At 37.9% G+C, this 17,592-nt stretch overlaps 1 long non-coding RNA gene across 2 annotated transcripts in view; it reads left to right on the top strand.

Annotated features, from left to right (window-relative positions):
* The first annotated feature begins 8,146 nt into the window (after positions 1-8,146).
* The window catches only part of LOC120858450, a 215,599-nt gene continuing 206,153 nt past the window's right edge, over positions 8,147-17,592 (top strand). The window contains exon 1 of one of the 2 annotated variants that reach the window (XR_005719870.1): positions 8,147-8,539. This is a non-coding gene — a long non-coding RNA (uncharacterized LOC120858450). The remainder of the gene's footprint in view (positions 8,540-17,592) is intronic. The other variant, XR_005719869.1, reaches the window with a different exon arrangement.

Genomic DNA, 17,592 nt, shown 5'->3' with positions numbered 1-17,592 from the left:
GCCACAGACCAGTATCAGCCCTCAGCCCTGGGGTTAGGGACCCCTGTTCTAGGTGTATACCCAAGAGAAACTCATGCACATGTGGAACAAAAGACACGGCTGAAACTGATCATAGAAGTACTGTATGTAATAGCATACAATGCAAATATCTATAGACAAAAGAATGGGTAAAAACAATGACATATTCATATAACTAAGTATAATATATGAGTTATAGTGAATAAATTTCAGCTACATGGACAAATCTTAATGTACTCAGGCTAGTGAATTGAAGGAATATATATTATTGAACAATTGTATTTATAAAAAATTCAAAAACAGTAAAAACTAAAAATGACTATTTTAATATATATGTATGTGGTAAAACTATAGAGTATCAGTTCAGTTCAGTTCAGTCGCTCAGTCGTGTCTGACTCTTTGCAACCCCATGAATCTCAGCACGCCAGGCCTCCCTGTCCATCACCAACTCCCGGGGTTCACTCAGACTCACGTCCATCGAGTCAGTGATGCCATCCAGCCATCTCATCCTCTGTTGTCCCCTTCTCCTCCTGCCCCCAATCCCTCCCAGCATCAGGGTCTTTTCCAATGAGTCAACTCTTCGCATGAGGTGGCCAAAGTGCTAGAGTTTCAGCTTTAGCACATATCATGTAAGAAACGAATCGCCACTCTAAGTTCGAAGCAGGAAACAGGATGCTTGGGGCTGGTGCACTAGGATGACCCAGAGAGATGGTATGGGGAGGGAGGTGGGAGGGGGGTTCATGATTGGGAACTCATGTACACCCATGGTAGATTCATGTTGATGTATGGCAAAACCAATACAGTATTGTAAAGTAAAATAAAGTAAAATTTTTAAAAAAAATTAAAAAAAAAAAAAGAAAACAAAGAACACCCAGGACTGATCTCCTTTAGAATGGACTGGATGGATCTCCTTGCAGTCCAAGGGACTCTCAAGAGTCTTCTCCAACACCACAGTTCAAAAGCATCAATTCTTCGGCACTCAGCTTTCTTCACAGTCCAACTCTCACATCTATACATAACTGGAAAAACCATAGCCTTGACTAGAGTATCAAGATAATGGTAAATACAAAAGATAAGATAGTGGTTACTTTGGTGGTTCAGGTAGGAAAGAGTATCAGATGAGGAAGAGCAAATGAATGGAGGCAAAGTTAATTTTTAGTTCTTAATTTCTGAAGCTGGATGGTGAATATAATGGTATCTTTATTAATAAACTTTCAACTATGCATACTATTTTATAATGAACACTTCTAAGAGTTCTAAGGCCAATAGCTAAAACTCAGTAACCTTATTCCTTAAGGAGAGTGGCTGGCAAAATATTCCTGTTCTGGTTTCACGCATTTCTCTTGGTGATGATGAGACAGTTTTATCATGTTATTTGAGCTATTCCTTAATCCATAAATCTTTCCATTTACTCTATTTTTGGAGCCTATTAAAGAAGGATTGGAATCCTTGAAATAGTTATTTTGAATGCATATTAAATTTCTCTTAATATTGTCATGTCCTGGGGATTGAGATACACTGGGTGATGCTGGACAAATGAACATTTATGTTTCAATTTTCTCAAATATATTTTTAATAGTTATATCCCATTGACTTCCTGATGTGCTGTGCTTAGTCGCTCAGTCATGTCCAGCTCTTTGCGACACCATGGACTGTAACCTGCCAGACTCCTCTCTCGGGGAGGTTACTGGAGTGGGTTGCCATGCCTCCTCCAGGAGATCTTCCCAACCCAGGGATCAAACCCAAGTCTCCTGTACTGCAGGTATATTCTTTACTGTCTGCACCACCAGGGAAGCCCAACTTTCTGATAGCCAAGTCTACTCCTCTATTTTTCTTTAAGATAGAAACCACGGGGACACACATACTAGATAACCATAGTCCAGGAGATGTCATCATCGTGCCATCCATAGAAAGTTCCAGCTACCTGGGGTGGACACATACTCACAGACCAAGAGGTCAATCTCTCAGGCCCTGTCACCTCTGTCAGAAATCTTCAGTATCCAAAAGGGAAGCACGCCCAGCTCCATAGTGAAAATGAAAGTAACAGTCACTCAGTGGTGTCCGACTCTTTGCGACTCAATGGGCTGTATAGTCCTCTGTTTGTGGAATTCTCCAGACCAGAATACTGGAGTGGGTAGCCTTTCCCTTCTCCAGGGCATCTTCCCAACCCATGAGAGATTTTTATTCTGAGGCTGTAGGTAGAGGACCTTGTGTTCTTTTTAATCTTTCCTTTTTGTTCAATATCCAGTAAATGGGCTTCTCTGGTTGCTCAGACAGTAAGGAATCTGCCTGCTATGTGGGAGACCTGGGTTCGATCCATGTGTCAGGAAGACCCCGTGGAGAAGGGAATGGCTACCCATTTCAGTTTTGTTTCCTGGAGAATCCCATGAACAGAGGAGCCTGGCAGGCTGCAGTCCACGGGGTCACAAAGGGTCAGACATGACTGAGCGACTAGCACTTTTGTTCAGTAGCCAATAAATGAACTTTTTCCTTCAAGAGCCTAGCAGTTTCTGATGCTTAATTTAGTATTAGGTGAATTAGAGACAACTTAGAGACAAATGGACCAGGTTGCCTATAAATTATTGAAGCAAACTCAGATAATCCATTCTACAAAAACCCTTCTAGGAGTGTCTTAGAATAAACCAGGTGTATTTGTGTTTTCCTGCCCTCTCTCAGAACACTAGGCACCATTCCAGAATCAAATTTTGAAGTCCTGGTGGATGTCCTGTTTCTTTCCTAAACATTATTAAAACATTTTAGCTTGTTGAAAACAAAGAATATTACTCTTCCTCCACAGCCTTACCATACCTTAACTCTCTCTGTAGATTTTAATAAGTAATTAATCTCTGTACACTTTTTTTTTACAAAAATTAAAGACAGTAGTTGAACTATGATACTCGTATGTTTTCAGTTAAATAAAATTCTCCGCTTGATTTTAAAGGGACTTAATATCAAATTTAATGTTGCTTTCTTTACTAGCAAATTTGTTTTTTGCTACAGTATATTTCTTATGTGATAGGGTATTTGAAAAACATACTGCTGGTTTTCCCTCTAAAACCTTTGGCTAACATTAGCTCAAACTACTTTTATTTTGCCCTTGAGATAGATTCGCTTAAATATTATTTTTCTTACTAACCTCAACTGCCTGACACAGTATATTACTTTTTGAGTCACTGTCCTCCTTTTCATTTTCAATATTTTCTTAGCCATAACTTTAAGAAAAGGCTTTTGTAAAGCCATATTGAATACTGCTAGCTCTTTATTTTCTTTTCTGTGAAAATTGTAATGTATTGTAGTTCAATTATAGAGCTCTTACTCTCTACCCTAGAGACTAAGATTTGACTTGATTCCCATCTGTATTCATCTTCTTTTTTTCCTCTTTCAATTCTAGGTTCTCTTTGTTTAAAACTGTGGGTGCCCAGTTTAAAAAAAAATTCATTGTGGTTAATTTCTTTTTGTCTAATTCCAATACTGCTCTGATATTTTTTTCCTTACCTATTGCCTATAACATCATTAGCAATACTGTCAGGCCAAAACATCTTGAGAAAAAGGAAACCAAAATGAATGACTCCACTGTCTTTAAGTGTTATGAAAACATGTGGATGGTTCCACTTGCTTCCTAAAAACCAAAAACATCAGTGATCAGATTTTTTGCACAAGAATAGATTTTTCTAAATTTTAAAAAGTGAAAAAAGTGAAAGTGTAGTTGCTCAGTTGTGCTGACTCTTTGTGACCCCATGGACTATATAACCCACCAGGCTCCTCCGTCCATGGAATTCTCTAGGCAAGAATACTGGAGTGGGTTGCCATTCCATTCTCCAGGGGTTCTTCCCTACCCAGGGATCGAACCCAGGTCTCCTGCATTGCAGGCAGATTCTTTACCATCTGAGCCACCAGGGAAGCCAATTTTGAAGAATAATACAAGTTAAGTGTTAACAACAAAATACGTAAGTGCACATTCTCTAAAAATTGTTCATCTCCTAGTAACTTATAGTCTAAGATCAACACATGCAAGATAGAAGGCTATTCACACTTCATGTATAAACAAGTTTTTACCACATGTATTAATTTTCTTCTAACTTCAGTGCTCATATGTAAAGCGTGTCCATTTCACTGTTGTCTTAAATGGACTTGATCTCCCAATCTCTAGGAGATAGGAAGTCCCATCTCCTAGAAATCTGAAAAATAAAAACAATAGTAAAAGAAATTATAATAATATAATAATAATAATAGTGATTAATGTCATTAAGTCCTTGCTATGTGGTTGAAACTAACACTGTATGTACATTGCATTACTTTATCCTCACAAAAAGTTCTAAAGTTATGTATGTGTCCTTTGTGTTACAGATGAGAAAACTGAGGCTTGGAGGGGTATTTTTGATGATCACTTAAACAGTGTTGAAGGTGAAATTCTATCCAGATTATTGTTCCAGAAAACAAACAATGAATCCTCTCATCCGGAAAGAGGGAGGAAAACGGCTGTATCTTGAAAGGCAGTGGCAGAAAATATATAGATTTAAAATTAAAAGAATAATAAAATATGAATCTAGTTGGGAGAGATTGGGGGCAGGAGGAGAAGGGGACAACAGAGGATGAGATGGCTGGATGGCATCACTGACTTGACGGACATGAGTCTGAGTGAACTCCGGGAGTTGGTGATGGACAGGGAGGCCTGGTGTGCTGCGATTCATGGGGTCACTAAGTGTCAGACACGACTGAGCGACTGAACTGAACTGATAAAATAAATCTATACAGGCAAAATATGGAAAGGTTGGTTATTTTTTAATGTTTCACAACTCTTAGAAATGATACTTTAGGTATCATCAATTAGTGTGGTTATTAAAGATATAAACTTTAATAGTACATGGTAGTGTTGATTAAATGGAACTCTTCAGTATAACTGGTCAATGAGCATATACAAGCTTTTTCAACAACACAGAGAATTTCTTGGTACCTTTTTCATTTATTCTTTCTATGGTCTACAGAAGACAGCCATGTTCACACTTAATGAATTTCTAGTTTCTAAAGTCTCTAATTCCCACTCTTGCCATAAGACACACTTTTCTCCTCAGTGCCCCAATCCAATTTAATTTCTATTCTGATCCCATAGTCTAAAATAGATGGCAAAGGGAACATTAAAGTAGTAAATAGATGAGTCCATTGAAAATGGAATAAAGAAAATCATAAGATCTCAGAGCAAAACTGTGAAGCAGAAAAATGATCAAGGATGTTTTTTAAGCAAAGAATGATGAAGGAAAACATTGAACAAAATCAACGCAGTTTTAAAATAGCAAATATACATATGTATATATTTAAATACTGTATGACCAGGGAAGAGTTCAATCTTAGTAGCATAAGACATAGGCATTCTAGATTTTAAAAGTACCTGAGAAACTGCTTAGAGACAAAAGACAATTGACCTGATCTTTCTTTTAATGGAGGTGAGTCTGCTATAAAGTCAAAGATGATATATACCCTGTGCAACAGAATAGCATGGTATGTGAACCCAGGTGGAAGTCTTTAGCTCCTTCACAGAGTCTGGGAAAACATAAGAATAAAGAAAAGGATAAAAATCTTAGTTCTGTAAAAATTACAGTGTATTAATATCCAGTATGGAAGTGGAGTCTTCCTAATATTCATGATCAGAAACATTATTTATTCTAAGGTGAATCATACTGTGCCTGTAAAATCCATTTTTTATGTTAGCCAGCTAACCAGGAAGGTTAGTTCCTTCCTTCTGCAAGGAACTTTAGGATGCAAACGTCTAACACCATTCATGTTGTCTAGGATTTCGACCACTGAGAGACAGTTGATTATTGGATAGGATGTGAAGTAGACAGGAAGAGAAATTGGCTAAGATATTAATGATAGAATCAGAGTCTGTAACGAATAACTAGTATGGAATCATATTCTACTTACTAATTCCTTCCAAAATAAATTTACTTGTTTCCACATGCAGCTATTGGACACAACTTTTAAAAACATGCAACTTTTAATTATTGGAATCTAGAGAGTGTGCCAAGAGTATTTTTTAAAATAGAGATCTTTATTAGGATTTCCCTGGTGCCTCAGAGGGTAGAGCATCTGCCCGCAATCCAGGAGACCTGGGTTCAATGCCTGGGTCAGGAAGATCCCCTGGAGAAGGCAATGGCAACCCACTCTAGTATTCTTGCCTGGAGAATCCCATGGATGGGAGGAGCCTGGTAGGCTCCAGTCCATGGGGTCGCAAAGAGTTGGAAACGACTAGCTTCACTTCAATATGATCCTTTTGCATGAGGACATTTATTGGAAAGCAGTGTTAGACTGGTAATTCACTCTTCTTTTTCTCCTTCTCTTCCACCTTCAGCCTCCTCATTCTTTTTCTGCTTAATCAAATACTTGAGTTGATTTTAAACTAACATCTATTATCTTTCTCTAGCTATGAAATTACTCTTAAGATTTGAGGATTTTTTTAAAAAATACGAAATAAATATTTACGTTTAGTTACAATTTGGGGAGATACACAAGTATTTGTTATTAAAACGATTAATTTGTATCAAGTTGTCTTTTCCCCTAAACTTAGAATAAGGATCCTAAACATTACATAAATTGCAGAGATTTAATTAAAAGCTTGAAGAAATGTGTTACTGTTAATTGAATTCTTGATACAGTTACCTTTGCAAACCAGTGTTAATGAAACTCCAGTTCAAAGTGGATGGGTTTGGGGAATTGAGATAGCTATTTATTTCCTTAACTGAGATGCCATGATAATCTTCTCAACAAAATAAAGAACCCAATTAGGGGAGTTCTCAATTGGAGCCATTGACAAAGTTTACACAAACTGGAAGCATTTCTAAGCAAAACAAGTCAGGGGTTTAAAGGCCAGTAAACAAGGTCAGTGGGTGGGAGAGAGAGATACTTCTCAGCGTTTCAGAAGCCTTGCACCTGTGGAGCAGAGAATGGACCCAGTCCTGCTGGAGCCAGGTTCCACTCCGCCCCTTGCCTTGCTTGCTGTCCCTGCCCCCTATCGCTGAATCTCCCAGTTTGGCTTCTCCGTATTACCAAGCTATAAATTGCCCTAGAGCTTAGAGGCAATCAGGTCAGCCCTGCTGTCACAGGGGAAAAGCTGCTTACTTCCGAGCAGAATCGTTCAAGGGAAAGAGAGAAAGGAGGGGGAGTACCCACGCTTCAGTCGTCACGGCACTGGCAAGGGGTGGAGAGATGGGGAAGGGAGCTGGCAGAAACTGCATCCCCAACGTTGTCGCACTTGACCTAAGTCTACAAACTTACTGGTCGCCGCAGTGGAAACTCCCAGCGCGCTCTCCTCTGCCTGGCAGCCCCCCGCTGCAGGGTGGAGTCGCTTCCCGGCCCCACCTAGGGGAAGGAGCTTCCCATGCCCGCATCCCGGCATCTCCCAAGCGCCGCACCGTTGATTCAAGAAAAGTCTCCAGGCGTCTAGAAAGGCTCCGATTCTTCTTACCCCACTTCCACCCCTGAACCCACACAATGGTATTAACAGCCTCCAGTGGCCCAGAGGGCCACCTTCCTATGGTTCAGGGTGAGGACTCTCTGGCGGACTCCTTTCTTATCCCCGCCCTGCTTTGCTTTCACAACTCCTCCGGGTCAAACAGCCAAAGACAAACTTCTGTCTCTTCTTCCCAGCTCCCACATTTTAAGACACCCACAGCCTGCAAACCCACACACATCGGAACTCCTAGGGCGCTGTTGCAGTCTGGGCATGCTCAGTATCAGGGCAGGTTTTGATTGAAAGTAAAAAAATTAAAAAAAGAAAAGAGAGAGAGGGGGGAAAAAAAGCTTTTTATTATGCTGTCTCCCTCTCCTGTGCTTATGGCTTGCTGAACAGGTTGCGGGGCATTCCTGTAACTACCCAGAGGGTTTATCGGATGCCCTTGATCACGTCTCCTTGGGCTCTGAGCCCCTCAGAGTTGACCCCCCTCCCCCAACGCTCCTCAACCGCCTCCTCAAGTCCCTGTCCGCTGTGGGGCTGGAGAGACACTAAGAACTGGGATGGGCGCCGTCGGCTGCGCGGATCCACCTATTATTAGTGCGCCCGGATTGGCTCCCTGGCTCAGCGTACCGGCGGAGGAGCCAATCAGGCGGCCGGGGCTGGGAGATGACGGGCGGCCGCCTCCTCACTGGAGGGATTCCTGGAGAAGCTGCAGTGTGGGGATGCTCTAGACCGAGGACTGCCCCCAGTCTCTTTCCACCTCCTCCTCCTGCAGCGGCGGCGGCAGCACTTGGCAGCGGCAACTTGAGACTGCACCGGGGCAAGCCCCCGGGGTGGTGCTCCCCGGAGAGCGGGGCTTGGTGCCCCGGAGGGGTGTGTGTAGGGTGAGGGCGGCCAGCGGGGACCAGCTGGTGGCCCTGGAAAACCTCCCACACCCCCACACCCACACCCCCCTTTTGTGTTTCAGGCTGCCCCTCCAAGAGCAGAGGCAGCGGAAGGAGTCGTGTGCACCGGTCAGCCCCGGGAAGCTGTAGGTGCCAGCGAGCAGGCACCACCTCCTGTTCCCCGCTCCAGGTAAGGCAGCGGGAGTGGCTGCACGGCCACCTCGGTGGTGCCTATTTGCTTGAATCCGTCCAGAAGGTTTTCTTCTCGGCACACTTGGGTTTCGGTGGGGGGAGACTGAGACCTGGGCAGGGAGCCCCGGGTGGCCTATTGTGAGCAGTGTAATGAGACCACATGTGCATCTCCTGAAGAAGCGCTTAGCACAGCGCCTGTGATTCAGAGCCTGGAGTTGATGTTGGGCATCCCCCATCTTCTCCTTTCCTTCTCTCCTCCCCTCTCCTCCGCCCCCCACCCTCAATTTCTCTCCCTCACCACCCACCCCCCTCCAACTCCTTTCTCAATCTCTCTTCTTCTCCCTCCTCCCATCCGAAGCACGCACAGGGCTTTTTTCTCCTCCTGGAGAGGGTTGCCTTTTCTCAGAGGAAAGAGGAAGGTAGTGATGAAAGGAGAAAGATTTTTTTTTTTTTTTCCTGCCCAGAGCAGGGGAGAAGGAACAAGATAGAATACAACCTCTGCGAAAATTAGAATAGGGAAAGCAATTAAGCTGAATAAAGGAAGTAGACAAGATGTGCAAAGAGGGGAAGCGTCAAGTTTGACTTGATCTCCTCCTTGCAAGAGGCTGTGTCTCTCACTTGATTCCTTCAAATGGAACAAAAATAAACCACCGTTTCAACCCACTTGCAACTGCTTAATTGCTGTTGCTTTTAAGTGCCCACCATTTGACTCTTCCTGTTTCCATCTGTCCTGTAGGGCTATTTGGTATTGTCCATCAGTGGTAATGTCTGAACTTGGAGAAGCTTTTCCAATAGAGAAAAAAAATTAAAAACATTAATTTCCTGAGATTCTTTGGTATGGCCTTTATGTTGAGGAGCAATATAGATAGATAGATAGATGGATATAGATATATGTATGTATATGTATAAAGTTTCAAAACATTTTTAAGTGACACTAGTCCTATCAGGAGGCTTGGGTTTCTGCTTTGAGAAAGCTAATCTAGTTAGCTTTGTGTATGTGTTGATTTTGACTTTCTTGAAGATTAACCCTTTAAAATAAAGCAAACATTTAACTTTTGTGTTAAAGCTGCATTTGTGTATGAATTATGATTTCATTCTCTCTTTCTGCTGTTTGCATTGTTTCCCAGATATTGAATTCATGCTTTGCCTTATTTTCTTTCAATAAGTATATTTAATAGATGTAAACGTGATACTTATACAATTTTAGTACTCCATTTAGAAGGCACATGGAAGCTCAGTTGGCCAAGAATTCTCTTGTACTGGAACAAAGTTTAGAAAGTAATGGCAGGAAGATAGCCTCAAATTTCAAAAATCTTAATGGGAAAAATGTTTTTGTTCTCATCTCTTATTATAATACAGAGAAAGATGTCAAAACAACTCTGTGCCCTGGCTGCCTGCATGATAGGTTAAGTGAACAGGACTTGTTGGACAGAACCTTGAAGGTAGCCTCAGAAATTTCTAATTCCATCGTCAATGGTATAAGCTTTCCTTTCTTGTTATTCATCTGAGACAGATAAGTGATGGCTGTCAGATGGGAGGAGGTAGAAAGAAGTGCTTAGTTCAATGCAATGGGAAAGCATTCCAAGTGGATCCTACATGAGTGCAGAGAAATCACATGTCGGTGTCCAGATAAATCTTCCCCTTTGATTTATCAAAGGAAATGCCAAGTCTTACTTTTTTTTTTTTAAATGTGTCCACTTGGGATAAGAAAAAGGAGCTTTCTTTCTCAACTCTGCTTGACCTTCCACACTAATCTATGTATCCCCAAAAGTATTATTTTCACTATATATCTTTAGTGGACAAGTTTATACACTGATATAGAGAAGAGCTGCATTTATTTACCGTCAATGTAATAGGTCTTATTTTCTAAACTGTTTTCCATTTGAGACACTTATCTTTCCTATTTCAGTAGAATTAACCTCAAGTCACAGAAACAAGATCTTCTTTCTAAGGCTCTGACATTTAAATGCCTGTTTGGTTTTTTTTTTTTTTCCTTTTTAATGTAGTACCTCTGTTGAAAGCTAACTCTAATTTTTAGAGGTGCCACCTTTCGGTTACAAGGACAAAGGGACAATCGTCTAATTGCCTCACATGTGTACATCTGAATTAACAAGTTTAGACATGAAGAGAGAAAGGAAACCGACTGCTTTCCATGTGAGCAAATTAAGATTTTACTTGGTTATTTCTCACTGTGTCTTAGGAAAGTTGCAAGTTTGGGCTTGGTTTGTGACATTGATGTTTGAAACTCTTAACGAATGTTAATTATAGCAGTGACATGTAAAAGACATGCACATGAATCTTGAGTTTTTCACATGCTTACAAAAAAAGAATTACGCCTTTATATACCGGAAGTCAGAATTAATTCCAATAAATAGTGAGTGGATCGAAGTAAGACTTTAAATGATATATTGTAGGAAATTATTGCCCTGTCATCCCATAAAATGTTCTAGTATAACAGTTTCATACAACCTTCATCTTTTCTCCTTTTAAAAGGATATCTTAGTAAATCATCTTAATGTTTCAGAGCAAATATGGTAATTAGGCTTTAATGTATTTTTATCATAACTAAAGGTTGCTACTCTGCAGGGGAAATCCTAAAATACTAATTTTATAAAATACCACACAATAGAGAATTGTTGCAGAGTAGTTTTGAACTTCATTTCATAATGAGGAATATTAGTTATTCTGTCTGGTCAAATTGTCAGATAGTTCTAGTCCAGAAATATGAAAATGGTTATGGTATTTACAATATTTGCATATTAGACTTGGTGCTAACTGAAAATAAAGCTAGAATATAGTAACTTCTCTTAATTGTATTTGCAAAATGAACCAGATGATTAATAAATAAAATGAAGAATATGTTAGATCTGAAAGCTAATTTGAACTTGCCTAATGACACCATAGATATAACATCAATTCATCTCCTTTAAGTTCAATATACTAAATCAATTTATACTGAATTCCCAAATTAGGTTTTTACAGCCATCTAATCTTAAAAATCTCACACTTAACATAGACAATTATGTGAGCCTGAAATACTTCGAGCTCTTAAGAGTTCTGGTATGTGTAATAGCTAGGAAGAGATACCATTAATTCCAAATTGGAACATAATATATTTTTTTCCTAATGGTAGTGATTAAATTATTTGGGGAAAGGAAAGCAAAAGTAAACAGTGTGATTACATAACAGAGCAAATTTGATCTAATATTACAGAACAGCAAGACCAAAGTTAGATTTTTTGGCATAGAATAATGTAGGGGTGGGTTTTACAAATGTTTTGCTAAAAACTAATGCTTACTAAAATTAAATACCTAAAACACAGTGATTCTAAAAATTTTCCAATGATTTGCTTGTCATAAATACATCTGTATCAAAAGTTTAACGTCTGAGATGCTTTCTAGTTGAAACTGTTTGCCGTTTACATTGTTCAAAGCTATTTAAATAGGAATAAAGTATATGCAAGTCCAAATAAATAATTTCAACTAGTATTTAAGAATATATATATGTACACATGTGTGTGTATATATGTATGTGTATGTGTGTGTATATATATGTATATATTATGTAATATTTTCTGAAAGGATTCAATACTAATGGGCAGTAGCATATAATCTGCTGAAACTAGGGAGTACTTCCGTAAAAAGTATCATTTAATGAAAGATGACAGTGTCTTAGGGATGCTTTTAATATTTATTTGGTTGAAAAGACTAGGAATACCCAGAGGCAAAATTAATGGGGGTATAGATCTTTCCCTTTATACATCTCTTCTATGGCTTAGGGAAGAAGTGATTTTCATATGAATCATGGATTTGAAAAAAAAAAAAAACCTCTCAGTACAAGATACACTTTTATATGCAGGTAACAAATAACCTGAAATCATATTTTCATATGATTTAGACGTAACAGGGCATTAAAGTTTCTTTCTAAGATTTTGTTTCTTTCAACATTTGCATAAAGGTAAATTTGTTCTTAATCTTTTATATAATCAACATGATTATCATTGCTTTTTCAGGGAAGGGGGTTTAGATCGGTATCTTTAATAATTCCTTTAAGAATGCGCATTATTTTTTCATAATGTTTTTATAAACTTGATTCAAACCTCTCCATTAAGTGTGGCCATTTTTTAAAAACAGGATTTAATCTTTCCTGTCTGAACGATATAGTGTTTTTCTTTTATCTTCTCTGTCATTTTAGGAGTGTTCTTTCTTGAAGAACCATTTTTATATTGACTATAAGATGAACTGTGATAGCTGGGCATGTATGAGCATCATTCTACTTATATGTGTTAGTATAAGAAAATAAATGTATATTAAATAATATTGCAAATATAATCATGTTATCTACTGGAAGTAAGAGAGCACACAGTATTTTCTTGTTGTATAAGAATAAAACTTTAACCTTTGCTAGATTATTTAAAAAAGGAAAACTTTTAAAGTGTGCAATCAGAAACATTGCTATGTTGTAGGAAGAGTAAGCACTGGGGATATTTCTATAGTTTTAAATATAATTGCAGAAGTCCTATACCAAGGAAACTTCCTTTTAAAATATTTGCTTTCCAAATTTAAAAACATTTTTTAAGAGAGTTCTAAAACAAATTGGAACCTATGTCAGAATAACAATAGCACATTTATACTGTGTTAGAAAGAAATTTTGTGACATGTCTTTGGAAATTCCAAAGCAGTTTAAAAAAATTTCTGTAATTTCTATAATTTTTTCTACTTAGTTAAACCACAACTTCTAATTGTTTAGAACTAATTCTGATTCTTTACAAATACATTCAATTCTTGGAAAGAATGTGGCACATTGGTTTCCATAACTTACCAGTAATGTAATTGAGAAGAGGTCAGAGTTCATCATTTTGGGTTTTGCCGTTGTATGGGTAAAAAAGAAATCAATCATTCCTGTATTGGTCTCACTAGTAGTATGTTGAGCGTATTAGTTATCCACATATGGAGTCATTTTGTTGAAGAGGAGCCCTGGAAGACTGTAAAGCTTATAAATATAATAAATGCCTTCTATATTTTACCTGTTTGTACAAAATGGGAGCTGGAAAATTTCCATGCAGAATGAGAATGGCCTTTCTCAGCTAGTATAAGAATCTGGTGAAATAATTTGGTTTCTGAAATAGTTTGGTTAAAATGCAATTTCCTAGCAGCCCTGTCACACAACAATTCATTTCATATGCTAGATAACAGTCCTGCTGCAGCAGCCCCCAGACTGTGGCTAAGACATTTAACTAAGTGATTCAGTCAAGAATGAAGTTTGGTCAAAATATCCAATTAATCAATGCAGGTATGATACTGAAACTTGGTCTTGCCTCATCCCACTAAACCTGTTGTTACTCTATTTGTTCAGTGTAGCTTTGCTTATAATTCTAAAGTGCTTAGAGTTCATACAGTACAATACTGTTTTTGCCAAAGGGTATTATACAAGTAAGGAGGGTTATATGTTGTTTCCTGCAATTGATGTTTTCTTTTTCTTTCTAAATCATTCACCTAGCTAATCAAGGATAAAATGCACATAGGTATTTAAGCACTAGTAGAATCAGAGAATTATTTAAATACAAAGCCTTCTGATACTCCAGTTGCTTAAATGTGACACGATATCTCTCGTTGGCCTCCCACACCCTCCCAGACTACAACCAACTTTTACGCCGTAAGCGAATAAAGAAGAAAGCAGACAAACACCTCTGGAGACAGTTCCCTGGGTGTGGCCTCCAGTGGACAGCCTTCTGTTTTTATCTGAGGCTAATTTCGCTTCCGGGCCATTCTCCTTGCATGCCAGCCCAAGCCTCACTCTAGCTGGAGGCAGATAATTGGATTTAGTAATTGCTACTTTCAGATTTATTGGCATATTTTCATCAATGTGAAGGCAAAAACACATGGAAATACACAAAACATGCTCAGCTATAACAAACTTCACGTCAACACTTTCAAAATACAATATATATAAGCTTTACATAATTGACAAAATAGCTTTTCTTTCATGGAATTTCTTGTGATTACTCATGAGTGACCCAAGCAAAAGGTGAGACTGTTAAAACCATGAATCAGTCTAACTTTTTAACTTGTTAACATCAGTGGGTAAAACTGAAATAATTATTTAAAATATTTTCACATCCTTAGATTGGCTTTAATACTTCCAGAATCCACCCCGTGTCTTGTTACAGAGACTCTTAAGCATTCATGTACCTCATCCTGATCATCACAGATACCTGAGAACTGGTTCGTACTCCTGTAGAATCTCTGAATATTACTGTGAAACATCATATAGGGTTGCTTTTAGGCTAGATTATTGTTAGTCTTTTTTTCAGACATAATTTTATGTGAAAGTAACTGTAAGTATAAACAGCAGTATAGCAGCATAGCAGCAGGCTACACTCATGAAAACGTCAATATGGAACTGTTTGTCCTTTCCTTGAGAAGGAGAAAGAGTCAGTTAAGTATATCTTTTCCAGATGATGTTCTGTGCACACACACCCACCTTGGTATTCTGTGTATTATAAACAGTGGGTCAGTCCTTGTTCTCTACCCTTGAAATATGGAAGTTGCTTATTTTTGAGGGAAAAGTCATTAACAAATTTTTTTTAGACAAATGACTTGATGGCCTTTGAGACAAGGATAAATGATACAACGCAGGTTACCAAGGCCTAGCTAAGTTCCTCTAACAACCAGGCTCTAGGTTAGCATGATTATTAAGAGGAAAAAGTGTCACGATTTCTTCAGGAGAAAGACAAGGTAGCAAAGCATGGAATCTGTTTCTGGCTTGGAGTGTCTGCCAGATCCTGGTTTACAGGGCTGGCTTTCTGCCTAATCCGTAGCATTTTTATCAGATTTGAGGAATGAATAAAGTGAACTGTTGGGCATTAGAGCATATTTCTAGACCACTAACATCTCTTTTTAAATAGAATAACATCACTATCTTATTTTAACCAATGTCCAGAATCCAAGGCCACAAGTTTTATTTTTAAATATCTATAAACCAGACCATTATATGCCTAAAAGTGCTTGAATTTTTTGTCTTTGTACAGAATTTCCTATACATGAAAGCTTAGTTAACAATGTGACATTGCAAGTAATATACCTATTTTTGTATTTTATTCAATTATAATATTAAATATAAAATGCCAAACAATCATCTTGAGATATAGTTGAGTTTAATAATTCTAGAAAAGCCACCAAAAGCCGACCTATTCCTAAATGGTTTAAAACTGCCTGCTTTAAAATTTGGTGGTGGGGGAGGAATGTACTTAAAATGCAAGGTTCCTGTTTGGTTTTAGATTTTTTTTTCCTGGAGAATCAGAGATACTTTCAGAACCATTCCTAGATAACACAGAATGAATATTAATGATAGGAGAGAGTCGACTCCTTCAGGGAAGAGTAACGTAGATGAGTTCTGTTATGCCTTTGAGAATCTGTTTCATCATGTATATATTGAACACATAGCACCAGTTTGATTTCTCTGACTGCTGGACTTTCAGACCCCTATGCACTGAAGCATGTTACTACTCACTGTGGGAAGATTTGTTCAACTCTCCAGCTAGGAACATGATACAGTAATTCTCTAATATTGTCTTCCTTCCCTGCCATTTTTTTTCCTGTTTTATCTCCTTCCTTCCTGCCCTCTTTCTCTTCCTTCCTTCTTTCCTACTTTTTTCTTCATATCTTAATGAATCATCTTACTCTAGAAACTACTGGGAACTTGGTACTCTAGACCCCATACTCATCTCTACCTGCTGAATTTATTTTTTGTCAGTAACCAAGAGATTTCCCTCTTAGCTTGTATTCAGTTCAGATTAGTTTCACAAAAGGGATGTATAGATAAAAAAGGGAGAGTAATTTGCTCATCTATTTGACACACTTAAATGGAATATATCATGATTTGAAAGTTTTTGAGAACTTCCATGTAAAAATTATCCCAGTGGTAATTTTTAGAACAAAATTGATTGACTAGAGGTAAGACAGTGATATTTAAAAGTCCAAACAAATGGCATGTATTTTCAGGCACCTTTTCAAATTTTATTCTTCCAGTGATAACATTTACATCACTGTTTTCATGACAGTTGTATCTCACTGAATTTAAAAAAATATTGTTGCCTTAAATGCTTTGGATAATGAAGAGATTCCCTATTTTACAGATGCAATAAAGGAGACTCAGAAGTTAGGTTACCTGCCTATAATTACACACTTAGGAAGCCTTTAATAATTTTCACTTACTGACTCATACAGCTTCAGTGGTTAATAAAGAAAAACTCAAGCAAATTTTTAAGTTCTCTCTAGTTTGCTCTTATCAAAAATAAAAACAAAAATCTAACATTTTCACTGTGTATTGAATAAATAGTCTTTATTCTTTCTATTGAAAAAGACAATTTAATATACTGTCATTAAATATACTGACAATTTAATATACTGTCATTACTTTTGTGATTCTAACTTTGGAATAAATTTATTTTAAAAATTATTCAAGGGATGATTCTCTAATCTATAAGAGAAGTCACTGATCCTGAGTCACTTGATTCAGTTAGCCTTTAGTCATCGCTATATCACTATGATATTAAATGTTATCTTTATATATGTATTTCCTTATTTGTAAAGTACAGAGTCATAAGGTACCTCCTGGAGGCTACAAAGAGGTGATGGGAAAATGTGTCTTGTAGTTTCACTAGAAGATTTCCAACCTCATCTCACATTGTTTTTCTCATTTGCACTTATACAACTTCTCACTGTTTCCTGAACATTGTTGGAAGTTGTTGAATCTATTGTTTCTTTATTTCAAGATAGAAATGGCTGAGCAGGGAATATACTCAAGCCCCAGTTATTATGCCCTCCTAATGTGAAGTCCATCAATTGACAATTCTTTATGTTAAGAATCAAGCACATTTGGAAGTGATTACCAATAGCTGTACACTTTGCAATGTGGATTATCATGGTTGACTTTCTAGCTGATCTGATAGAAGGAAACAGGAGTTTTAATTGAGAAAGGCTTACAGAAAGAATGCAAGATTAATTGGAATGTAAGATTGGTATTTATGGGGGATTTTTGGACAAACAC

This window comes from Oryx dammah, unplaced genomic scaffold (assembly GCF_014754425.2).
Source record: "Oryx dammah isolate SB20612 unplaced genomic scaffold, SCBI_Odam_1.1 HiC_scaffold_29, whole genome shotgun sequence".
NCBI classification, from domain to species: Eukaryota; Metazoa; Chordata; class Mammalia; order Artiodactyla; family Bovidae; genus Oryx; species Oryx dammah.
The sequence above is the reverse complement of the archived record's forward strand: the minus strand, read 5'-3'. Positions and strand labels throughout refer to the sequence as shown.